Consider the following 26149-nt stretch of genomic DNA (forward strand, 5'->3'; position numbering starts at 1 on the left):
AGTGTTTTTCTTGTTCGTGTTTTTGTTTGTTGTGGTTGCACCCGATTCAAGAGCCGAATGGCTCACAGGGCTATACCAAAATTAATAAACTGTAACACACCCTACACCCCCCACTCCTACTGTGCCAACTTGCTGTATTTTATCCGCCCGGCGCTCCGCTCGTTGTTGTGAGCAGCAGTCGCTCCACTGCCCTCCGTCGTTTGCTGCCGCAGGGGCGACTGCCTCCAAGTTGCCCAGCAGCGAGGACCTCCTCCTCCACACAAGAGGCCCGATCTTGACACACCGCTGGTTCCATAGTTCATAGTTTCATTTATTTTGGTACAGCCCTGTGAGCCATTCGGCTCTTGAATCGGGTGCAACCGCAACAAACAAAAACACGAACAAGAAAAAAACATCTTAAAGTGACTTTGTGTGACTGTGCAAACAGAAAATCCAGGGGGGGAAAAAAAACCTATCAAAATTATTCCTGAAATAGCACCGTACACCAACGCTGTGTGCCAAAAAAAATCCCAGTGGGGATGCAAGTCAAACAACAACAACCCCAACCACAACCACCACAAGACAACTTAGATTAAGGCCATCAGTACCGATGGTCGCTGTGTCCACTGAGCAGCTCCTCCACGCCGTACCGGAATGAGCTCCATCTCTTCTCCCCCTTTCTCCAGCCACGTGCATCGTTTTACGCGGCCAAACTTGTAGAGGCTGCTTCACGGAACCCAGCCAACGATGGGACCACTGTGTCCCAGATCCTTTCCCGATGATCCGTGAGCTCCTCGCCACGCAGTGAGGCCAGGGTGGGATCGTTAGGCATGCCGGCACCGAGCGTCTTTGACCGGTCGCAGGTGTTCCACCAAGAGGTGGGGAGGTCCACGTTTACGCACGCAAAGAGAAGACCCGAAGCTTCGTGCGGAGCGACGGACCGGGAAGCTTCAACACAGGCGGCTCACTTCGCACTCTCGCTTCCGACCGCGCCCGCTTGCGTGTGTGTTTGTTATGTACTGTACTGTTTGTTATGTACTGTACTGTGTGTTGAACTTCTTTCACCACCGTACGTGGCCGGGCCTGTGCTAATCGGAGGAGCGCCCAATCAGGTGCGGTGGGTTGCGGTACAAAGACAAAGGGTCCCCCCCCCCGTGGTAGCCCATACAGGCTGCTGGGGGCAAGTGCTGTTCACTGCACACGTGGGAGCGGGTCGCCCTCGTTCTACCCAGTGGCGGATGCAAACACCCTTCCCGCTGCAGGCACTCGTTTGAGGCTGAGTCGACCTAGGCGAGGCCCAGGACTGGTTCGGGCCACTGGCCGACGCGGGTAAGTGGCTAAGACCCCCCCCACACACACACCACGCACACAGGCCACACACACAGGCCACACACACACCCCACACACCCACCCCACACACCACACACACCATACACCCCACACACACCCCACACACACACCCCACACACACATACGATACACACACACACCACTTACACCACACACACATACCACACACACACCACACACACACCACACACACCCCCCACACACACCACACACACACACGCCCCCCCACACACACACCACACACACCCCCCCACACACACACACCCCACACACACCACAAACACCCCACAAACACCCCACACACCCCACACACACCACACACACACCACACACACACCCCCCCCACACACACCACACACCCCACACACACACACCAAACACACACCCCCCACACACACCACACACCCCACACACACCCCACACACACGAACACCCCCCACACACCCCACACACACCACACACACACACAACAACAACAACAACCGCCATTCGCCACTAAGTGGCGGTGACGTCACCACGACGCTTGTGCCAGGCCATGTGCAGCTTGAGGCCACGTGAAGTGTCGAACGCCCGCTGGCAGGAGGTCACGAGGCAGACCCAAGTGCCACGGGTCGACTGACTGAGATGACTGGCTGATGCACCACCTGTGCCCCCTACTGTGCCAACCTGCTGTGCTTTAGCCACCCGGCGCTCCGCTCGTTGTTGTGAGCGTCGCTCCTCTGCCGTCCGTTGTTGTTGGAGGGCGACTGCTCCAACTGCCCAGTAGCGTCCTTCACGAGCCTCCTCCACAGAGGCCGATCTTGACACCGCTGGTACCATTCATCGGCAAGTCCAGTCAGCTCCACGTCCTCCTGTACCACATCACTCCACCTCTTCTCTAGCCCGTGCCGTGCCCGTTTAGCCCCCTCGATCCAGCCGAACAGAAGCTGTTTCGGCATGCGGTGGCTGGGCATGCGGGCTACATGACCCAGCCAACGCAGCCTTGCCTGCCGGAGGAGCTCACCGATGGGACCCTGCCCAGATCTTTCAAGGATTTGTGAGCTCCTCACACAATCCAGCCTGGTTAAACCCAGGATTGATCGTCAGCAGGCTAGCCTAAATGTTTCCAACCGGCGAAGATACTCCATTAAGGGGGTCCACGTTTCGCAAGCGTAGAGAAGGGAGGGAATGACCGTGGCCGAGAAGACATGAAGCTTAGTGCGGAGCGACAGACCAGGTAGCTTCCACACAGCGTTACGCAACCGATGAAAAGATATTGCCGCTCGACTGATTCGGAGTGAGACCTCTGCTGTTAAACTGGAGCCGGTCATAAGCACACTGCCCAGGTATGGGAAACTCTCCACTCTCTCCACAACTGCCCCATCACCGATTGGGAGTTGTGGGGGTGGAGTGTCCGATGGTACAAAATACCCAGGCAGGTGCTTAGTTTTGGTGGGGCTGATGGTAAGGTCCCATCTCTTAGTGGCACGCTCCAGTCTCAGCAGCAGCGTCTTCAACTCCTCTTCTGAATGAGCAGCTATTACCAAATCATCGGCATACATAACGTGGTTGAGCAATAGGGAGCCATCCCTTGACCGCACCCGGGCATCGATCAGCCTCCCATTATATCTGTACCAAATGGAGATTCCCCCGGTACAGCTATTGAAGACTTCACGTACTACGTGGTAAAAATAGATGTTAAATAATGTAGGAGCCAGAGGACATCCCTGTCGCACCCCAAGGTGTACAGGGAATGGCTCTGACTCCTGGCCATGTAGTTTTACCCGGGCCTGCTCACCATCATGAAGATCCTTAATGATCGTGAGCAGAGGGTCAGGGACTCCAAAAGCACAAAGAACAACCCAGAGCCCAGGCCTACTGATGGTATCATAGGCCTTGACCAGGTCAATAAAGCAGAGATGTAGGTCTTGTTGGAATTCCCTACACCTCTGCTGTAGCAGACGGACAGAAAATATGGCATCTGCGCAGGACCGCCCTTTCCTGAAACCGCATTGGGGCTCTGCAAGCATCTCCTCAGCGTGCCTGGCAAGGCGATGTTGAATAATCCTTTCCAGGACCTTTCCCGGCACACTGAGGAGTGAGATGCCCCTGTAGTTGTTACACTCTGTGCGGTCCCCCTCCTTAAAGAGTGGTCCCCCTCCTTAAAGAGGGGGACCACCAGGGCATCCTTCCAATCCTGCGGAACCCGTCCAGTGGTCCAGATTGTTATGATGTCATATAGGGCAGTCTGTGCACAAACGCCACCCTCAGCATTTCGCTCAGGAGATCATCTCTACCCGCTGGTCTCAGACTCCGGATCGCCTTCAGTACTTCCTCAACAGATGACACCTCAGCCAGCCACTCACAGGGGGTGACTTCTTCCAATATTTGAGGCACTGCAGCCTCAGCAGGGTCATCCCCACTTTGTGCCACGATGTTTTCCTGGCTGAGGGATTCCCCCCCCCCAGGACCTCACAGAAATGCTCAGCAAATCTGCAAACCTGTTCCTGGGGGTCGGAGATTGGATCACCGTTTTTCCCCAAATGATGGTAATAGGTGTGGCGCTGCAGGTTACTTTTTTGATGGCGTTAAATATAGATTTGTGATCGCGGGCCACTGGGGCAGATTCCATCTCCTCAGCAACCCGCGACCACCACCCACCCTTGGAACGCCTCACGGCTCTCCGAACCTCTGAGCGAAGGCTGCGGTAAGCTTCCTCATTCTCTGACGTGGGATTCTGTAGCCGATGACAGTGGGCCTGTCGCTTTTTCTCAACCATCCTGAACACCTCCTCTGTCAGCCAGGGTCTCTGGGGAGGTCTGGACCGCGTACCCAAAGCAGCCATTGCAGCTGCATTAGTCACAGTCCTAAGCCTCGCCCATTTACCCTCAACATCAGGAGGAGTGGGGGACGATGCCAACCCCAGCCGCAAGCGATGATGAAATTTTTGCTTGCAACTTTCATCAGATAACTGAGACCAGGCCACTTTAGGGTGGAATGGGGTCCTGGGTGTACACCCACCACCGGAGCGGAAGAATGGCAGGCACATGTTACAGATAACTAGTCGATGTTCAGAGGGCAGATCAGCTCCACAGTAGGTCCTGGTGTCAAGGACATGGGCTCGCATCAGCTGGTCCGTCACTATGTAGTCCAGCAGATGTTCTTGCTTGGACCCGGCATGCATCCATGATGTTGTGTGGATGCGCCGATGCCGGAACAGCGTGTTGGTAATTACAAGCCCATGGGCTGCACAAAAATCTAGCAGCCTCCTACCGTTGTTATTGAGCTGATCTGGCCCATGCCCTCCAATCACTCCAGACCAGGTGCCAGCATCATGACCAACTCTGGCATTGAAGTCACCCAACAAGATGACTCTATCCCGAGGGGCCACTTTAGCCAGCACCTGTGACAGGAGGTCATAGAAGGCATCTGACTCATCGGCTTTGCCTGCATCCCTCCACAGATGTTCGTCTTCGGTGGGGGCATAAGTAACCATGACCACCACTCCTCGCCTCCGATTGATGGGAAGGCGAGCCCAAAGTAGCCTGGGGCTTACAGCTTCCCACAACTCATACGCCACGCTCCCACGCCCCCTTCATTCTTTTGTTCACAAGATGAGTCACACCCTGTTGTTTGGCAGTCTGCTGCCCCGAGTAGAGGACTGTCCACCCCTCATGGTGGCAGGAGCCAGAACCGGTCCACCGGACCTCCTGAATGCCACAGAGATTCAGGCGGTACCGGTCCAGCTCCCGACAGAGGATTGGCAGCCTCTCCTCCGTAGTGAGCGTTCGAACATTCCACGTGGCCATCCGTAGTGGCTTTTCGTTGTTTCTGGAGGAGCCCCGAGGGTAGAGATTCAATCTCCTGGCTCCGCCAATTGGGGGTTGGCCAGGAGACGTCATAGACGCCTGTCCCCCCGGGGCCTCCGGCACAAGCTTATTAGTTACATATTTCAGTCGTGGTTTAGTGGTAAATGTTTGAAGGTGGAGGGGTTAGCAGCCCCTCGCACCCGTCCAGACCCCCGTTTAGCCACTGTGGTGGTCACAGACGCCATGGGGGGAGGAGGCAATCGGATTTGGCCCTCCCCCCACAGCACTGTCCACGACAGAGTTGCCCGTCGGGCACCGCGAGGAGGTAGGGGGTTTTGCCGAACACACACACACACCACACGCACACACCCCCCATGCACACACACCCCACGCACACACACCCCACGCACACACACCTCACACACACCCCACACACATCACACACACCCCAAACACACCACATTCACCCCACACCCCACCCACACACCGACACACACACCATACCCACCCCACGCTCGCGGTTTGCGTCTGGAGTGGTAGGGACAGTGCCGGATTAAGCTCGTGCCGGGCCTGTAGCATATGTTCTCAAGGGGCCATAAATGAAGAAAAAAAACAAATATTAAAACAAAAATTACCTGCAAAGCAAATTTGTTGTATTTTTTTTTCATTTGCTATACAGCCAGATAAAACGACAAATCGCTAACCTTAAACACCCGGTCGTTCATAAAAGTTGAAGGCAGTATAGTACTATAGTAATAGAGCAAGTGCAGAATCACCGAACCGGAATCGATAGCTTGAAAGCATTTAGCCCAGGGCCCTTGAAAGTGCGGGGCCCGTAGCTCCTTCATATGGTAGCTACCTTTGCGACTTGGATAATCCGGCACTGGGGTGAGGATATCTGCAGTCCGTTAGCAGCGAAGTTCGCTGGGGCTGAGTTGCGGTGTGCGTGGCACGGCCATCACGCCGCCCGTGAATAGTGGCGGTGGCTTTCTTCCGAAAAAAATAAAACGTGCACCGAACGAGTGGCCTCTCCTCTACCCGCGATCAGGACCCTGCTCGTGTGCTTGCAGGCCAACAGAGACGGCCGGTGGAATGCGCAGAACAGCGAGCGAGTTCGACACGGGCGAGGCTTTTAATTTCCATAAAGCATTAAGGGTCCCATAATGGCCAATGGATGGGATTGTGGTGTGGATTTGTCAAGGCGAGAGCGGCCGGGGTGGGGGTGGTATTTTGTGGAAGGACGCGTGCGCGACTTCTCCCCATGCGCCTGTGATGATAACGTGTTGGCTGTTTCAGAAAATACAATTATACTTGTTATGATGATGAGAGTAAGTGTGTTTACGACGCTGTCGGCGGACTATTTCTTTTCGCGAATTAAATTGTTCTTTTGTTTTAAAGCTTTCGTGACTGCAGGGATTCATATTCTTGGTTCTTTCGGTAAAGTCACGTGACTTTGCCGAAAGAACCAAGAATATAAATTGTTATTCTTTTTACTTATTTATTAGCGCGGCCGCTGCATTTTGTTTGTGTGTGTGTATATATATCTCTGCGCGTGTATATATTTGTGCGTATGTTTATATGAGATGGAAAAGCGCATAAGGAATTGTAACACCGGTAAAAAAAGTACAAATAAGACGGACACTTTATTAATATTGATTGCGAACTTTAAAATAAAACTGGCAATGAAATGTAAACAGGTTGCGGTTATACAAAACTTCGTGTGTGTATGCGCGCGTGTGTGTGTACGTGCGTGCGTTTGTACGTACTGTATGTTATTCTTTGTGATTTCGGGGTCCATGACCCTGAGCACACAATCATTAAGGACCTTCAGGATGGTGGGCAGGCCCGGGTAAAGCTGTGTGGACGGAAGTCGGAGCCATTCCCTGTTCACCTTGGAGTGCGACAGGGATGTCCTGTGGCCTCTGCACTATTTCACATCTTTTTTTTGACCACGTAGTTCGAGAAGCTTTCCATGGCTGTGCCAGAGGAATTTACATCTGGTACATTGGGAGGCTGATCGATGCTTGGTTATGGTGAATGGCTCCATACTTGTCATCCGTGTTATGCATGCTAATGATCTGGTTATTTATGCTTACTCTGAGAAGGAGTTGGATACTCTTCTGCTGAACCTGGAGTGTGCCACGAAGAGACGGGGCCTTTTCATCAGCCCCGCTAAAACAAAGAACCTGCCAGGCTATTTTTATGTCATGAAATATTCCATCCCCTCAACTCGCCATTGAGTGATGGGGTAGTTGTGGAGAGAATGGGGAAGTTTCCATGCCTGAGCAGTGTACACATGACTAGCTTTGGTTTTCCAGCGGAGGTCTCACTCCTCATCGGTTGAGCGGTATTATTTCAACGGCTGTTAATTGTTGTGTAGAAGCTGTCTGACCTGTTGCTCCATTCCATTCGAAGCTCTGGGTATTCTTGGCCACGATTGTGACCTGTCTTTCTCTATGCTTACGCCGGATATAAACCTTTCCGGTTCGCCTGCCAATAGTCCATCCTGGCTTTAACCAGAATAGATTAGAGTGTGAGAAGCTCACAGATCCTTGAAAGATCTGGACAGTCCCATCAGTGAGATCTGCTGGTAGGCGAGGCTGCACTGGCTGGGTCATGTAGCCCACATACCCAGCCATCACATCCCTAAGCAGCTTCTGTTAGAGGGGGCTAATCAGGCATGGCACAGGCTATAGAAGAGATGGGCTGATGTGGTGTGGGAGGATTTTGAGCTGATTGGACTTGCCGATGACTGGTGTCAAGATCAGTTTCTCTGGCGGAGGCTCATGAAGGACACTATTGGGCAATTGGAGGCAGTTGTCTTCCTACAAAAATAAGCAAAGCACCAGGTGGCTAAAACGCATTAAGTTGGCACAGTGGGGAGCACAGTCATCTCAGTCAGTCGTGCCATGGCACCTGTATCTGTACCGTGGCCTCAAAGTGCATCGAGCCTGGCACAAGTTCTGTGGTGCCGGCACCGCCACTTAGTGGCGAATGACGGCTGCTACTACTGTATGTGATTGTGAGTTTGGGCGGAGCAGTGGTTAGCGCACAGCACTCCGCACTCGGCGACCTGATTCAATTCCTGGCCACGGCTAACATCGTGGCGAGTATCTTAACTGCACGACTCTGGCCTTAAATGAATAGCTGGTGTGCAGTGTGTAAAAAAATCGACACTTGGGAGACAAAGGTGGTCGGGCTTAGTGATGGCCACACCACACCCCCTTGTGTGCCTTGCCAGCCTTGATAGGTGCTCATTGACAGCATTTGCGTTCACTGTCCGTACGATATTTGGGGGATAATTGTATTTTTCGTGCATATGTTATTGTGTGTGTGTGAGGACCTCGGCCTCGACGAGCCTCTTTCTGTCTGGAGGAGTGCTGCGGTGCTGAGATGTTAACTCCTTCACCTGGTATGGAGGGGGTCGTGGGTTTGATCCCGACCCTGCATCCTGTATATTTTGAGTTTGCATGTTCTCCCCGTGGTCGCGTGGATTTTCCTTGGGGCCCTCCGGTTTTTTCCCCTACATTTAGAAGCATGTCTTTAAAGTATTGCCTGCTATAAATTCCCACATGATAAGCCACTTGGTCTCGCTATCATTTGTGGCCACGTCGCTTCTAAAAAAGGAGATATACAGCTCAGTGGGCCTTACCTGATAAAATAAGAGTAAAAATAAATAGTCACAGATGGATGGACGAACATACAGCCATGTAGGCTTCTCTGACTGTGTGTAGTGGCCAGAGGACACATCCCTGTCGCACCCAAGGGTGAACTGGAAATGGCTTATGTGTGTATGTTGAACTTCTTTCTCACCGTACGTAGCCAACCGTGCCAATTGGAGGTGCTGAACATGCAGTGAAGAATTAGGAGAGCATCTGTCTCGCTGCTCGTAGTCGCAAGCGGTACTTAACCTCTCATTTTATATTTTCCCAGCTCGCTGATATGGACAGGAGCAGGCGGCACGTGACTTAACTGTAGCAGCCACAGCCATAGCAAGAGAGGCATTACTGGACGTGGTGTGCCGGGTGCGGAGATATTTTCCCGAGCCACTGGCCACGACAGGCCCGGTATGAAACAAAGCCCTGGTCATGAAATATATTTTTTTCATAGGGAACAGAATAGAGGGGATAGTAATATGTGCACAGGTGGTTGCGCTAACGTCACCCATATCATTGAAAGTAGTCCCCGTATGATGCACGGGCGTACGGGGCGGGGATGCAGCTGGGGTTGGCTGGGTGGGTCGGCTTGGGGGGGGGCGGTGGTTGGCTGCGTCTGCGTGACCCCACTGAGTGGCTGGGAGCAACAGAAGTGGCAGCATTCGCGCTCAGGTTCCTGCCCTTGGAGCGGTGCCTGTTTACGCAGCCCCCCCCAACTCATAACAATGCTGTGAAAGGAAGGGCACGGGAAATGGAAATGAGTTTCAGGTTTGAGTAGTGGGGGGGGGGGGATTTTTCTCTGGAGGACGCCTCGCGCTGACCCGCCGGCTCGGCTCGCCAGCGGCGCCTGCTGCTGCCGCCGCTGCTACCGCCGCTGCTTCGGTGACTGCTGCTGCTGCGTCGAGTCCGCCAGAGAGCTCCGAAGGTGTCGCTCGCGGAGAGCGCTTCCCCTGGCAGGGCGGCGGATCCGCGCGGAGAGGCTCCGCATGCGCGGGAATCAAACCGCAAGAGGCGGAGTTAATTGTGCGCCGGCATTCCGCACCTCCGATTAGCGCGGTTAGCTATGAACGGTGCGAAAGAAGTTCGACATCCACGCGTACGCACGTACTTATACCTGCCGGTCCCCGCGACGATTGGACCGCTGAAATCCGGCCGCGACGGAGGGCACCGGAAGTGCTCGTCGACCTCTCCGCTGGCACGAGGCCTGAGGGGGGGGGGCCCGTCCGGTCAGGCTCGGGCCGAGCCATCAGTCTAAGTGAAACTATTTACTACTCAACTATATATTTTTTTATTTTACCAGGTAAGGAAGACCTACTGAGCTACGTAGCTCTTTTTCAGAAGCGACCTGGCCACAAACGATAGCTCAACCAAGTGGCTTATCCCATGGACATTTATATCAGCCAAATACTTTCAACGCGTGATGTTGAATCGAAATGTGGAGGGAAAAAACCGGAAGACCCGGAGAAAATTTTACGCAACCACGGAGATAGAGAGAACAAGCAAACTTCAAATATACAGGGGTCAGGGTTAGGATCTAACTCGCAACCTCCTGTATACTGGGCGAGGTAATTAACATCTCGCCACCGCGGCGCTCTGCTCCGGCGATGCAGGTGTTGGGGGGGGGTGTGGGGGATTGTGATGTCACAGCAGCGTCAAAAATCTGGCATCAAATGTCAAGCAAGCACATGACTCGGGGCAGGACAGGGGGGTTTGTGGATCAGACCGTCGGGGAGCAAAGCTGAGAGACGTTGAGAGGTGCGAATGGGTGGACGCGATGCTTGCATAAGCGACCGTTGCCTCGTGTTGCAGCAAACTACCGCGCGCGGGTTCCCACTGGGTGCGAGAAGCACCGAGCCCGCACTCGTCCCCGTAATATTTGTCGACGGCGAACGGATCTCGCATTGCTCCCGAACAAAAACGAACTGCTCCGTCGCTTTAGCGCCGTTAATTACAAAGCAGCGGGGACAGATTTGTGTAAGCGCGCCTGAGCCTTCCCGCATTCATGTTCAATACGATATTCTTACGGCGGAGCCGAATGGGGTTTTTTTTTTCTTCACCCCTAAAAGTAGCGTACGTGATTATATATATTGCTTGTATTATTCAGGGAAGGGAATTAATGTTTTATTTGTTGGAGGGAAAACAAGAGGGGAAAAACGCGGCACTTGTATTTTTTCGACGGACTCGCCGGCTGAAATGTGGACGTGCGCTGCCGCGCGTATTTATTCTGGAAGCGATGTTTGTTTTCAATTTTAGGGGTTGGGGGGGGTGGAATGTCTCCTTAATGGGGGGCCCACGAGTTAAAACACCGCCGCCACCACTGCCGCCGCCGCCACACTTTCTGATTTAGGGTCATCGCGTACCCCCCCTCTCGCCTCCCGCCCCCCCCGATAGAAATTGCTCATCCATTAAATGCGTGTGGTGGGAGATTGCATTAATGCTCATGCTTAGAGAGAAACAGTTTTCTGCGGCTTTGATTAAAGCACTTTATACTCGGTAATCATTGAAACTGCCACCGCAGGATCCCGACGGTTTATCATCGCGCGCCACCGCAAGAAAATTGTAGTTTAAGGGGGAAAACTCCCGAGTAGTTGTTAATGTACCCGCTACATCTGGTGGTTACTGCTGCCTGATTGCGTCATTTGTAACCGCGAGACTCGCCGAAAAGGGAACTTGTTTTTAAACGGCTATTTTTGTACGTTCCTAAATGACTGATATGAGCATAAAATGCTTGTCTTTGCGTCAGGGATGGTTGATTTTACGGCCGTTTTAAATTTTAATTATATATTTGGTCCTCTTGGCAACTGCAGCTAATGAATATTCCACTCCTAATGTTTTAATTACGCCTAGGGCCATTTATTTAGCCATTAGGTTTTACGAGTCAACATTGAATGACCTGACTGGGACTTATGCAAGTTAACTCTACGAGGTCAACTTTGTTCAACAACCCTGGATATTTTTTGGGCAAAACATTGTCGCCCTTGCGAACACCCTTCATCATTCTCATCATCATAACAACAATAAAAAATAATTTACATTTGTAAGGTGCATTTCATCTGCAGATCCCAATGCGCCACCATCAGCAGCGCATCATCGGAATCATCATCGATACATCATCATCAGCACATCATCATTGTCATGAATATATTATTGACGGCATATCCTATTGGCATCGAGAAGCTCGCTACTAATTCCACGTTCATTTGTCTCTTGTCGACTTCCTCATCATCATCGTCGTCATCACCACCACCGTCATTTCTATTGACAGACATGCGGGGCAATTTGTTTACGTCGCTTCCGATTACATTGCGTTTTCACTGTCGCCCGATCGTGGTCGTAGTTTGACTCCTCTGATGCCGTGGGGGAGGGGGGGGATTGACCGTGTGCTTCTGTAATGTCTGCAATTCGCTCTGCCCAGTGGCTTTGCAGTGCGTAACAAACCGTCCGTTTAAAGTAACCATCACCCTCCACGCCACCAATAACCGACTCCTCGTGCTGTCACTGCCTCGTTTTTCGTAAATTTTCTCAGACTTTGACGTTTTTACATTCATAACAAAAACGATTCCCCCCCCCCCCCCCCCATTACGTTAAATTATTCCAGGCGAGAGAAATGCAAACGTCACCGACGTTACGGTTCAGTGGGGAATCCCTCTAAGATGTCGTGCTTGCCACAAATGACCCACATTACCTTGCTGCTGATCTCGTCATGGAGCATAAAGCACCGCGTGAGTTCCGGTCATCCTCACAGTGGCTGTTGGCGAACCGTCGAACAAAGACGGTCACCGCATCGCGCCCTTTCAGATGTGCTCCTGCGACCATCTGGAACGCTCTTCCTTCCGATATTAGGAAGCCACTGTGAGCAATGTACTTTTAAATCATCATCGAGATAAAAAAACGCATTTCTTTTGAACCCCTTGTGTTTAGTTTGCTGTCCTCCCCCCCGCACCTCCGATTAGCACGGTTGGCTATGTACGGTAGAGAATAAGTTCAACATACACACACAACTGTCGGCAGTGGCAGAACATGCTTGTCAACAAGGACACTCAATTGATTTTGATAACGTTGAAGTGTTGTGTAAAACTAATTATTACTGGCAAAGACTAATCAGAGAATCCATTGAAATTGAGAGGAATAAAAATAACTTTAATTGCTCTGACAGCTACAGGCTTAGTGCGGCCTGGTAGCGTATTATTAAATAATACATATTACAATTCCTTGTAGGGGAAACACATACTAATTAACGGATTACTAACATAGCATATAATCACTAACACACATTACAACTAATTACTAATCTACAACTCATTACTAATCATAACCACTGACTGATTACTAATCGATTAGATAATTACAATACCCCCCCCCTCCGCCTCAAATCACTGCACCTGAATGAGTTAAATGATGACGTCACCCTGCTGCTCTATTTAAGACCGGGAGCAAGCGAGGGCTTTACCATTCTGGCGAATTGCCCGATGATGCTGGATGTAATTACCAGCGACACGTCGTACTCAAACTGTAAATGTTGTGGATTCATTCTTCAACACACTGGTGGGCTAAAGTAGTGAATTATTTGTCTTTTGTCAACGTGACACTTTTTTGCTGATTGGCCGTGTCAGGTGGTGGAGGGTTACGACACATTTATAAATAACGCGATCTAACCCAAAAACCTTTATTATCAATACACACAAAGACAAAGATCCCCCTTATAGCCTTAACAGACTGTAGGGGCAAGTGCTGTTAGCGAGCACCTATGAAGGCTGGAACGGTACATGAGGGGGTGGGTGGCCAGCACCACGCCCGACCGCCTTTGTCTCCCTAGTGGCAATGTTTACACACCGCACCAGGTACTCATTTCAGGCTGAGTCGACCTAGGGGAGGCCCAGGACCGGTTCAGATAATCGTCACTGGTGTTGGCCGTGAGCGGGAATCGAACCCGGATCGCCAGGTTCATAGCGCAGCGCGCTACCGCTCGGGCGTGGTGCTGGCCACCCACCCCCTCGTGTGCCGTGCCGGCCTTCATAGATGCTCGCGAACAGCACTTGCCCCTACAGTCTGTTAGGGCTACACGGGGGATCTTTTGTCTTTGTGTGTATGTTGAACTTATTGATCGGTAGAGAATAAGTTCAACATACACACACACATACGTCCTAATGTTCATCGTAAGCAGCCGCGCGTGGGGCTTGGCTGGATTAATCAGTTTTTATTATTGTGATTCAGGACCTCTACCCATGTCACACACCTTTTCAAGTATCATCTTACCAGCTTTATTGCTCAACGAAGTGGCTGCTATTAATGAGCAGCCAAATACTCTCAACGCACATCGATTTATAAATGTGGAGGGGAAAACCAGAGTACCCGCAGATAAAAATCTACGTGAAAAATCTATGTGACCACCAAATATGCAGGCGTCAGGGTCGTGATCGAACTCACAACCTCCTGTATGCCAGGTGAGGTAGTTAACATATCACCACCGTGGCACCCCCTTACACACCTGACCGCCCTTAGCGCAGTCATGCGTGTTGTCCAGGATGATGTGATTTAAAAAAAAATTCTTCAAATACGTTCTCTCAAAAGAGCTCCAGCCTGAAAGGGTCAAGTGGCCACCTTCCCCTTTTCTGACACATCTCCATGTTATTTGGATCGTAATCTACGCGGCGGCAGCGGCACTTTGCTCAAAGGGTCAAATGAACGAGCAAACGTTTCACCAGTTAGGTGAGAGGGGGGTGGTGGAAACAGGCCGAGTCAAAAGGAAGGTGGTTGGCCCCTCAGTGACGATAATGATGATGATGGCGGTGGCACTTTACGACGGGTGGATATTTTGGTGGGGGGATGTCACGTGCGCATAATCGGATGCTGACGGATTTCGCTCGTCAAGAGCCCCATGAATCACGAGCCGCCACCCAGGTGGAGCCGGCAAGCTGTCCGGAGAGAAACGCCGCCGCCGGCGCCACATCCGTGGTTCAAGTCTGACCACCACCCCCCCCCCTCCCAGGTCGCTGGGACACTGTGGAGCCCGAGAGCCTGGCTCCCAGGGTTCAAGGGTCCCCCCCCCCTCGCCCCCACCGAGGTTCTCATTACCCCAGCGAGACACGCCTCTTGTTGTTACTGCGATGCCACGGAGGGGCCCGTGGCAGCAGCGAGGCCGCGTTGAGGGGGGGTGGCTCGTCCACTCCGCTTGTCTTAAAGTAGGGACTGAGGCTCCCCCCCCCCCATTCACCCCTCCCCCGCCTCCACTACCCCCACCGCCGCCCACGTCGGGTGCTCCACGTGTTTTCCACCGCGTTTCCGTGTCGTGGGCGGGGGGGGTTTCCATAGAGGAGAAGTCCATACTCTGTATTTGAATTTGCACAGGATTATAATTCCTGGATACCGGTGGACTAAAGGTGGCACCTGACTCGGAGCCACAGCCATAGAGAGAGGCATTCCTGGTGGTGGTGTGCCCGTCTACGTAAATTTTATTTGCAGGTCATTGACATGGACAGGCCCGGCTGAAATCAAGCCACTGGCCAACGTGTGGCGTTGCCTGCACTGAGGAGGAGACGGCTGCCCTGGCTGTGGTTGTGCTGCGAGTGGCCAGCTGTTGCTGTTGTTGTTGCGGATGGTGAACTCTGCCCTCCGGTACTGTGACCAGAGCAGCTGAAGGTTGCGAATACAAATCCTGGGTCAGGGTCCGACTGAGGCTATCGCGTCCCTCCAGAGTCACTAAAACGAGTACGATTTTGTGGTAAGTTGACAGTGATCATGCCGTGCAGCAGACTTGGCACCGTGTCATGGGGATGAGGAATTTCCACTCCTGCCCCAGGATTCGTCAATGGAGACAAGAAGCCCAAACTGCTGGTTTGTATAAACGTAGACATTTATCGCATTCGTCGTCGCGTGCATGCCGGGGCTCGCACTATTTCAACGTAGCAAGGCGTACGCCGTACGTACCGCGTGGGGCGAGGTACATCGCGTGCAGGCTTCCGTGCAAAGGTGTACACCCCGGTGTAGGAGAGGCATCGCTTCCTTCTTGGCTTCGTGAGCGACAATGAGCCCCGTTCCGGTGAAACACCCGGACAAATTTGGCGACTCGATTTGCCGGCCAATTTTTTCCGACGCTGCTCTCTCATTCTGCCCGTTATCACCCGCTTGTGTTTACGCAGCATCCTCCGTATTAATAGACCTGTCAGCCGCCTTTAAATTGCCTTGCGGCTACGGGGAGCGGCAGCAACATCAGATTTAGCTTTTCCGTCACAACCCGTGTCGGCTGTGACAAAGCTTTGCTTTTTGTGCTGATCTGGGAGACAAACCTTTAATGCATGCCTGCAGCTCGCAATTGATTGTGATTACGGGCGTGTTCTTGCTTTTTTGCCGGGGGGAGGGGGGGGCGGCGGCGGGGGATGTTCGTGATTTTAATCACAGATTCCCTCTGAAGCGATACTCCGCGGAGTAAGCAGATTAAGGACCCCGACATGAGACGTGGACTCCGCGCGGACGAAGTTATGGCTCACCGAACTTTTGGCGCAACGCGACGCGATTTCCAATTTTGTGTTATTTCACCGGGGCGTGAAATGCAATGAGGAATTTTCACGAAGGCAAGGAGGGAAGAAAAAAAAAATCCTGCAGGAAAAACGACGCTGCATGTTCGCGCGTTGACTGACGCGGATCGCAATTGATGGACGCCTCTGCGCTTCGAGATGCCACATCCACCAAGCTGGGTTCTTTTTGTTATTCTCGGGAGTAGCAGCGAGGCGTAAATCGCGGCGGTGCGTTTACCGTGAGAGATCGCTGCGAATAGCGGACGCAACTTTAAAAAGGTGATCCCTGCCACCTTTGGAGAGAAAAAAAAATGAGCCTCTTAATCGCCACACCCTCACAGCGATGGCAGCAAAAAACGGGCACACGACGTAGCGGGCGAGTAGCAGCGCGCTGACAAATGGGACGAGTCCACCTTCCCCCCCCGGAAGTATAAAGCGTTTCCAAGTGCGCCCGCTTGTAATTTAAATGTCTTGTCATTTGAACAATGCTTCTCGCGCCGCTTGCCACGAGGCACGCTTCGTGATGTGTAGGGACTGCCGGGGCGACGTCCGCCCCCCCCCAACCACCCTCTCGCTCCCCCCCCCACGCCACCCCCGGCCTCCACCAGCAGAAGGGACATGAAGGGGACGAAGCCTTCGGCAGAACAAAATAGCGGTGAGCTAAGATTTTAATTACGGGAATTTTACTCTGTAACAAATTACGTTTGCAAAGGTCAACTGGCGCTGCGCTGGAGGTGGGTTAATTGCCCGATCGTATTTCAGGAAGGTTCCGCGGTTTGTCACCGCGAAGATGATCTTGCGCGCAAAGTTATTTTCTTTTTATCACCTCCCGCGGCAGCCCCGACTGCTACCATTAGCCAGATAATGTCAGGGCTGAAAGAAACACGAGATGAAAGTTTATTGCTCGGCGAGGGGCGGGAGCCCCGCGTTTGTTATCCGCGGTAATCCTTTTTGTGAAATTGCCGCCCGCGATTACACGGGGACAGGGTGGGGAAGATACTGAGCAGGGGGAACTCGTTTGGACACTTTGGTGATTGCCGCTCGGTGTGCGCGCGCGAAAAAGCGACGTGGCGATCGCGATCGTCACGCGGAAGACGATGGTGCGGCGTGTCGGGGCTCGTGGCGCCTGGCACTTGCGATCTCTCCGTGCGATGCAACGTGGTGCTCATGTATTTCTGCACAGACGACTCACAAATGGGCTGATTCGAGAGACTCGTTCGGCCTTAATAACGTGGAACATTTCGCTGCCGCACCCTTATGCCAGCATTCTGCTCGGCTCGCAATCAGGGCATGAGTTAAAATCTTCGTCGGGAGTCCCGTTTCAACACATCTTTATTCCTTGGGGGGGGGGGGGGGGTGATCAATAAAATTGGCTTCACTTTGTGGGGAAGTCAACATTGGTTGCCCTTTTCGATTTAAAGCTTTCATGACTGCAGGGATTCATCTTCTTTGTTCTTTCGGTAAAGTCACGTAGAATTGAAATAAAATAATAAAAATAAAACAATTCTACGTGACTTTACCGAAAGAACCAAGAAGGTTGGTTGTCCTGGTGAGAGGCTGGCCCCCACCATATGAATGCGGAATTTCCACCGCTGGCTCAGGGCTGCGAGCAGAAGATGTGCGCCTTTGCCACATGAAATCGAGTGGTCGACCGATGTGAAGTTTGACGTTGGGACCTATGTTCGTGAGAAGCTGCAAGCGATCGTTCCGTGGGGACACTAGTCCCTGCCATAATACCATGAAATTATCCAACACCGGCTCTGGGCCAGCAGAAATACATGAGCACCACAGCACACTCACTTGAGCATGGGACACTTGGAACACAAATAATATTCATTCCTGCACATCATATGATTAATTCGCAAATTAACATAAACATGCTTCTCAGACTGGTAAATTCAATTGCACAAACTCCAGGCCGCATGCCTTGGGGCGGTCACAACCACGGACGCAGCGCCGTGCATCTGAGAGATCTCAGTGGTGCTGACGTGCGCACTTGAAGCGCTGGAACGTGTGCACAGTTGCACTCCGGCTTTTCACTGCTTGCTGAGCCTGCACGGCATCGAGCGTCCACAGTGTCCTTTACTCAAGGGAACACAAGTGCACTCGCCTGCGTACTCACTCGCCCACACGCACGCACGCACAAATGGCTGCATCATGATCATCATCATCTTGATCGGTCCACTGCTGGTTGAAGACCTGGACAGGTTGTCTCTCACACTTTTGCGGTGTTACGATCCACCCAGCGTAGGGTTCGGCGACCAAAATAATAAAGAAGAGCCATTTTTTTTCGAATTCGGTAAAAAAAAATCTACATTTCATGAACTGCACCGGAACCACAGCTTGCTGACCCCTGACCTAGCGGCGCCCGCATGTCATATGTGGCAACGGTGAAATCAAGAAGGCTGTTCGGGTTCTCACCCAGCACAATAAAACTAAGACAAAGATCCCACATGTAGCCTTAACAGACCATTGGGGCAAGTGCTGTTAGCGAGCACCTATGAAAACTGGAACGGCACAGGAGGGGGCGGTTGGCCAGCAGCACCACGCCCGACCGCGTTTGTCTCCTCTAGTGGAGATGTTTGCACACCGCACCAGGTACTCATTTGAGGCTCATTCGACCTCGGGGAGGCCCAGCACCGGTTAATTAAAATCGTCACCGGTGTTGGCCATGACCTGGAATCGAAATCAGGTCGCCGGGTTCGTAACGCCAGTGGGCTAACAACTGCGTCACCCGGCGCACACGCGCGCAAAGACAAAGATCCCCCATATATCTTCGACAGACTTTGTGCAAGTGCTGTTCGCGAGCACCTCTGAAGGTGGGCACGGCACACAAGGCGGTGGGTGGCCAGTACCACGCCTGCGCACGCACACACGACACGCACACACGACACACACACACACGACACGCGCACGCGACACGCACACGCGACACACACGCGTGTGCACAGAGGCAAACTCGGCGGTGGCGGTGCAACCATGAGGCCGCTGCGCGGAGCGCTGCTGGCCGTGCGACGAACTCGCCCGACCGCCCCTTGCATGAGCGTGTGCGGGGGGCGGCCGGGGTGGCGGTGTGATGGAGCGAAGGAGCTCGCATCGTACTGCGGGTGACCCGCACCGCGACGCATTTCCATCTCTGCTGTAGACATTGCCCATGTGACACAATCCCTGTTTTCTTAATGGGGACTTCTCCCCCCCCCCACTGCCCCTCACCCCCCCCCACCCCGTGTCGCACTTGTGAAATATTTGCAGCGCGTTAAGCTTCGCAAATAAATGTCTAATGGCGGGATGCTTTAATACGTACGTTGCGCATTTTTAAATGCGAGCGCCCTAATTTTCCGCGTTTTTTTTTCTGACGAATTATAGTTAACACCCCCCCCTCGCCTCAGCATTCCGTTGCGTGCGCTCCCAATTTCCATCGGGGTGGGGTGGGGGGGGTCTTGTGCGACGACTCTTCGCCCGCGTGGCCTCTTTGTGACTGCAGTCACGTCTCTCTAGGAAAGAGAAGAGGAAAAAAACCCAAAAACAAACTGCTACTGCCGGGGTTAAAAGGACAATTTAAAAACTTTTCCCCCCTCTCAAAGCATTTGCATAGCGTTTTGATTGCCACGGTCTTTTCTTCTTGTGTTGCTTTTTCTTTCGGGGTGAGGATTTTTTTGGTTTGATTCTTTTTTTTTTAAAGCTCGGAATTAACTCGCTGTAAATTATTTCTGGTGGGTTCTGTCTAATTAGAGAAATATGGCGCGTTGGTGAGAATGACGTCCCGCTTTCATGGTTTGACAGCCGTAAGTGCTCAGCCGGGATTTTCAATTGCCACGCGTCCCCGGCAGTCCTCAGCCAACTGCGCTTTATACCTACCGTGGGTAGGCAGCTTCAATTATCTTCTGAAAATGGAAATATTAATGGACTCGGGAAATTAATGATGCCGCTAGACCGCGCGAATATATTTTACATGTTTTAATTAACTGGGAAGCCGGATGGCTGGCTGGGGAGGCGGTGAATGACAGCAGCAAGCGTGCAGCGGGAGGGGAGCGGGTGAGCGAGGGGCATTTTGCGCACGGGCGGACGCGCGGATGCGCGCGTCCGCCTGCTGGCAGATCCCTACGCCGGCGCCGTGCTTTCCGAAGGCACGGAGGACGATGAAGAAGAAGCCTCGTTTTCAGCGAACGTCCTCCCCGACAATATCCCCTCGAGGCCGCGGCTGCCCAGGAATGAGTCATCCCCGAGCCTGCATCCACCACATCCACAACCTGGCTCCCGCCCCCCCCCCCACCAACTGCAGGCCTCATCGCTCCTCCTCGTAGCCTCGCACTTCCTCTCGCGTTTGTTTTCACTAAAATGTATTTTATAGCTCCAGCATCATCTGGGAGGAGACCTCTTGGCCGTGCCAGATTTTGCCGAGTGTGGCGTCGGCCCTCGCCGCAACCGCTACTCGACTGCCTCCCCCCCCGCCACCCCCGGCCACCCCCCACCCCCAACTCAAGCACAGCCCCAATGAAACCCCGAGCAAAGCCCGGCTGCTCTTTAACTCACACATCCATTGCACAACTAACTCTGGGGGTGGCAGTGGAGGGGGGGGGGTCGGTGGGGGGGGGGCGCAAACCCCTTCAGCTCTTTGAAACGACGCGGTATCGCAACCCGTCCATCAGTCAACAGACGGACACCCGGCGGCGGCGCGCCGTCGTGTGGGAACGCTTTGAGCGACGTGCTGAGACACGCACGAAATCGTCCGTCCGCGGCCATAATAGGCGCCACGGTCAGCGTGAATGCCCCGCTTGTGCGCGCAGTCATCGTGGTCGGAAACCCAATGCGACGTTGACGTCGTGCGGACGTCCGGAGAGGGTGGGGGGGGGGATGGTGGTGGGGGATGTGGGGTACGGGAGTTGGAGGGGATCGAGGCCGGTGTCTCGCAGGGCTTGCCCACGTGGGCCCCTTCCAGGCTTTGTCAGGCCCTGCCGCGGCCGCCCTTGTTGCGGCCTGGGCAAGTGACAGCTCTTGACCGCGTAGGAGGATCGGGGCAGCAGGCTCCCACCACCACCCGCCACTCAACCACCGTCGCCCGCCACTCAGCTGCCACTCGGCTGTCAATTACAGAGCCGCTCAGAATGCCCACTCCCGTCACGCTCCAGAGCACTCCAGCACGGCGCTACTGGACACACATGTGTTTTGTTCGTGGGGTTTTTTTTTTGGTGGAGGGGGGGGGGGTGTTTTTGCCTTTACTAAGAAGTGCAAAAAATGGCAAGGCCTGATTTCTGTAATAAGTATGCCACGAGGCCGTGTGGATAATGCAATCATCTGCCGTGCTCGTTTTCTGTCTTTTTTTTTGCCTCTTGAAATATTTCCTGAAAGAGCGTTGCAAATACTGAACGGCAATTTCTCAGTGACAAGGACAATAAGTACCAACTCGGCTACCAAATGGTCGATGATGTTCGTGACAAGGTATTTGAATTTTTGGCATTTAAAAAAAAATATTTCCTCAGTTTGCAGTTACCTGTGGCGTTAAGGTTTGCTCCCTAATATGGTGTGAACGGGCTGCAAACAACGATCGCCGAGGGGCTGTGCAAGCCGCTTCGCATTGGCTAGCGCCGGGTCGCTTTGAGTGGAATAAACGGGGACAATGTTGATAGCAACTTCGTAAATAAATAATGAAGCGGTCACATTTTTTCCTTGTTTTGATGATTGAATAGGAAGATTGTACTTTGATTGAGGTGGGAGGGGGGTTATGTACGCGTGTGTAACTCTGATGATATCAACGTTACAGCAGCAAACCAAACTCTCGCGGTGTCCTGAATGACCGTAAGTTAGCCATTGGAGGGGGTCGATGAATAGTCCCCCACCCCCCCCCCCCCCCCGTGAGTGAGGGGGGGGGTGCTGGGTCGCGCCACGTGTCGTGAACCCTGCTGCTCGCTTCTTCCAAACGCTCACTGCGGCGGTTGGGATTTAGACTCGGCACCTAAACAAGTATCGCTAAGGAAAGTTCTCTTCAAGAAAGATGCTACGGGAGGAATTTCATCTCCGGACGGGTTGGCGGCCAAACGTCGTGAGACGCTGATTTGCTTCGTGGATTCGCGGGAATGTTCTCGTCAAGGAGCATCAACCATCGCGCGGACTCCTGTCATCCTCGCAGTGGCTTTTGGCTAGCCACCGAACAAAGACGGTCACTGCATCGTGCGCTTCCAGACGCGCTTCTGCGGCCGTCTGGAACGCTGTTCCTTCCGATATTAGGAAGCCACTTGAGCTATGCACGTTCAAATCTAAATTGAAACACTAATTTCTTGAGACTTATTTTTTTAGTTTAGTTTGTTGTCCTTCTCACAGCACCTCCGATTAGCACCGTTAGCTACGTACGGTGCAAAAGGCCCCGTGATTGGCTGTCGAAATACGCAGAGGATGAAACGACTTCGCTTTGGCGAAGGAGGATGTTCTTGGCGAGTCCCTTGCGTTACGGATCCTTGCGCAGATATCTTCCCCGCGTCTTGCCATGCAGGGCTGCGCTCGCCACCGCCTCACCGCCCCCACGCTCGCCATCCCTCAGCACTCTCGTCAGGAAACTCTTTAACGCTAAAGTCCCAGTTTCGCCGTCCTTAATGAATGATGGCTGCGATTTATTGGCTGCCACTGGGTGTTTATTACACTCAATTATGCAGTCGCTGTAATGAACGCTAAAGAGCTCAACTCCGCGACGGTAGTCGCCGTGGTGCGCGGGGGGGGGTGGGGGGTAGTGGGGGTGGGCGGGAGTAGTGGGGGTGGGGGGTGGAGGGGGGGAGTAGTGGGGGTGGGGGGTTGCCCGCGACTCGTTTTGCTTTCCAAGCGCGCAATAACTCGCCGTGCCCGTCGATGGAATTTTTCGTCCGAAATTTATTTTTTCATCTCTCTGCAATTTCCACTCCCTTGCGCGCCGTGCACTCCCTAGAGAGAGGCGGCGTGAAGGGACAGCAAACCGGGACAGCTTAGCAGGCAGTAGTAGGCTTTCGCCATCAATATTGTTGATAATGTTTTTTTTGGGTTAGATCGCGTAAATACGAATGTGTTGTTAACCCGCCACCACCCGACACAGCCAATTAGTTACGTTTGTCACGTAAACAAAACGTGCCAATTAGTCACTTACATTGTAAATGTCGTGGGTTATACTCTCCAACACACAGGTGTGCTGAAGTAGTAGCTAATCGGCACGTTTTGTATCCGTGACAAACCTTTACTAATTGGCTGCATCGGGCGGTGGCGGGTTAAACGACACATTCATACTTACGCGCTACAACACCAAAAATAACCTATATTATGGATACGGGGACGTTCGCCTCTGCGATGAATCCTGTGCCGAGTTCCACGCGTGGCAAACCCTGCGCCCGTCGCTCCCATCAAAGAGGTTTCGCGTCTCGCGGACGGCAAGCGCCGCTGCGCGCGTGCGCCGGGGAAACGCGCGCAGAAAGAGGGTGCCGTTGACGAAGTGTGCGCGGCCCTCCGCAGAGCGAGCAATTCACTATCGAATTAGCCGCCGCTAATTTGAGCCGTGGAACGCCGCGCGGTGACCCCCGCTTCACGGCGAACGCTACGGCCCCCCCGCGAACGCCGGATTCGGCCCTCGGAACCCTCACGCCCGCGCCGGTCCTCGCCGGCACGGGGTGGTGGGGGGAGGGTGCTAAATAATCACGAGGCCGCGCAGAGACGCGAGCGTTCGTCACCGGCGTAACTCGTCCGCGGCACGCCGTTCGGTGGGGGGAAAAAAAACCCCTTCAATTGTTGGTTGTACGGTAATTGCTTAGTTGAATCAACAGAGGCATGTATTCTGAGTGGAGCAATTAGCGAAGTTGTTCTGCGCGCTGGAAGTGCGGCGTGCAGACCCTTGGCAAGAGTCGGCGATGATTAATGAACTTCTCCTGGCACTCGCTCGCTTGAGTTAAGCACATCAACGGCTACATTACCGTGCCTAACGAGGACAAACCCGCGACTTAATTGCAGACTTAGCCTCTGAATGTTACCCGGGCTCAATGTTAATGATTTATAGTTCGTTTCTCAAATAGACAATAAACAGCGTAATAAGACGGCTCAATGAAGTTAAAAGGGGAAACTTTACGACGTTCGTAAATAATCCCCGTCCCAGGCGGCGCCAGGTACCGCAGGCGGCCTAGGGTGGCTTGTCATTGCCCGCGACCTCCGTGCGAAAGTCTGTCCCGGCCGCACGCCGCTTCCCATGATTGATTGCGCCACCACGTGACACCCCGGCCCGTGTTTGTGTGTGTGTGCAGACTTCCCCGTGACGCTTTAACAACGACTCGCTTCGTCGTTCGCCCCCAAAACGGACGAGGGAGAAGCTGTTTACCGCTGCGTCACGAGAGGTCGTGCCTGCGGAGGTCGCGTCACAAGAGGTCATGTAATGAGAGGTCATGTCAGAGGAGGTCATTTGAGAAGAGGTCTTTTATTGAGGTTTGTGTCGTGAGAGTTGTGCCACGTGAGATGTAGAAAATGTCATTTGATGGGAGATTATGTTTCAGAAGATTATATGTGAGGAGGTTGTATCGCAGGAGGTCGCCTCACGGGCGGTCGCGTCACGAGCGGTCGTGTCTGGAGGTCATGTCAAGGACGAGGTCACCGGGTCCCATGAGCCCCGCGAGAAGCCGTGCCGCCCACGTTGCCTCCTCCGTCTCCCTCCCCCCCGCCTGCACGGGACCCTTAATTGGCCCCGAGCACACCGCCTCCGTTCATTTACGTAATCATAAAGTGGCATGAAGATTTTCCAGCCGCCATTATGTGCCCAAACCGCCACATCCCCCCCCCACTCCCCCATTATCCTCTCGCATTGTGCTGGCAATGCCCGCGAAAGGCGGCGGTCGGGTTTAATAGGCTCATTTGCGTATGGAACTCTGTAGGTGATTAGGGTTCTTACATCGAGTGAATTTGTCTGCCCGCCTCACAGCCCAGAGTGCTCTGCAAATTGCTGCTAATTTTTTTTAGTGGAGGCTTTTTTGTTTTGTTTTCCTGAGCAAGGAGAGAAGGGCGAGCGTTTTTTTTTGTCATCAAAGAATTGAGAGGGATACAACTTGGGAACGTTCAAATATTCCTCGCGTGGCTTGCGCGACACGCGTGTCACCTCTCAGGAGTTTAAAACACGGCGCTGCCCCGTGGCTTAACGCTTTGGCAAATGGCTCGTTAGGGTGTCACTGTAAGTTTTACTGAATTAAACAGCTTGCAGCGGGGTAGCCAACTCGAATTCTTTTTGCTTCTTTAAAGGACTTGAGGAACTTTTTTTACACGCTCTTGTGTTCTGTTATTAAATGTTTTGCACCGTATTAAGTTAGCGCAGTACTTTTTTTTTGTTAAATGAATTTCCGTAGTACTTTTAGACACCCGTGTTCGTGAGAACCAAATTCGCTGGCGCCACCAGAAACTTCCGCGAGATTAAGCAGGAGATGACTTTTCCAGTTTAGACCTTTGAGACTATCCCCCCCCTCCCCCATAAAAAGAGTCTAATTTTACAAGTTTGAATAGTTACTCGCCATCTGCCCAGTGCAATCTCTGTATTTAAAGCTCACATTCTACACACGTTGCTGGCTGTGCACATCCACGGCAGCTCTCGGCAGCGTGCATGGCGCTGCTGAGCGTTGTTATTCGTGACTCTGAGTCCGGTTAAAAGCGATTATGGCCAGCGAGTGGTGGGCATCTCGCGTGTGGCTGTGGCATGGTGAGGGGGGTGGGGGGGGGGGTGTGAGCGGGGGTGGGGGGCCACATTTGATTACCAGCGAGGGAGTGGGCAGGAGGGGAGTCTCTGGGCCACATTCACAGCTCAAATGCTTTCCTTTCCCAAGCTGTCACCCGCTCCTCTGCAGAATCTCACTCGGGCTGCACGAAGAAGCATCAAGGAGGC

The 26149-nt window shown here is 53.0% G+C and overlaps 1 long non-coding RNA gene across 1 annotated transcript in view; it reads left to right on the plus strand.

The window, feature by feature from the left end:
• Positions 1–723: 723 nt before the first annotated feature.
• The window catches only part of LOC142910289 (uncharacterized), a 55446-nt gene continuing 30020 nt past the window's right edge, over positions 724–26149 (plus strand). Inside the window, exons 1-2 of the long non-coding RNA XR_012932828.1 lie at positions 724–1308; positions 24534–24711. This is a non-coding gene — a long non-coding RNA (uncharacterized LOC142910289). The remainder of the gene's footprint in view (positions 1309–24533; positions 24712–26149) is intronic.

This window comes from Petromyzon marinus, chromosome 4 (assembly GCF_048934315.1).
Source record: "Petromyzon marinus isolate PM22_M1 ecotype Great Lakes invasive population chromosome 4, UKy_Petmar_22M1.pri1.0, whole genome shotgun sequence".
In the NCBI taxonomy this organism is placed as follows: domain Eukaryota; kingdom Metazoa; phylum Chordata; class Hyperoartia; order Petromyzontiformes; family Petromyzontidae; genus Petromyzon; species Petromyzon marinus.